This window comes from Phaethon lepturus, unplaced genomic scaffold, assembly GCF_000687285.1.
Source record: "Phaethon lepturus isolate BGI_N335 unplaced genomic scaffold, ASM68728v1 scaffold37886, whole genome shotgun sequence".
Taxonomy (NCBI): Eukaryota; Metazoa; Chordata; class Aves; order Phaethontiformes; family Phaethontidae; genus Phaethon; species Phaethon lepturus.
Window position 1 is genome coordinate 824 of NW_010546226.1, and position 253 is coordinate 1,076.

Sequence of the window (253 nt, forward strand, 5' to 3'; positions counted from 1 at the left end):
GCAGTGCCGTGGGCTAGGAGCGCGCAGCCTGGCTGGAGCCGGGGGAACGGCCCCGGGAGCCGTCGGCCACCTCCTGAGCATCCTTCACCGGCCCGGGAGCGGGGACCCGGGTGAGAGCGGGGAGCAAATGCTGGTGTGGTTCTCTCCCGTGTAAACCGGGTGGAAGGGGGTGGTTAACGTGACTCGAGCGTCAGCCCCAGCTGCCGAGAGCGACTGGCTGGTGATGTGGCACCAGGGGCGACACGCCCTGCCG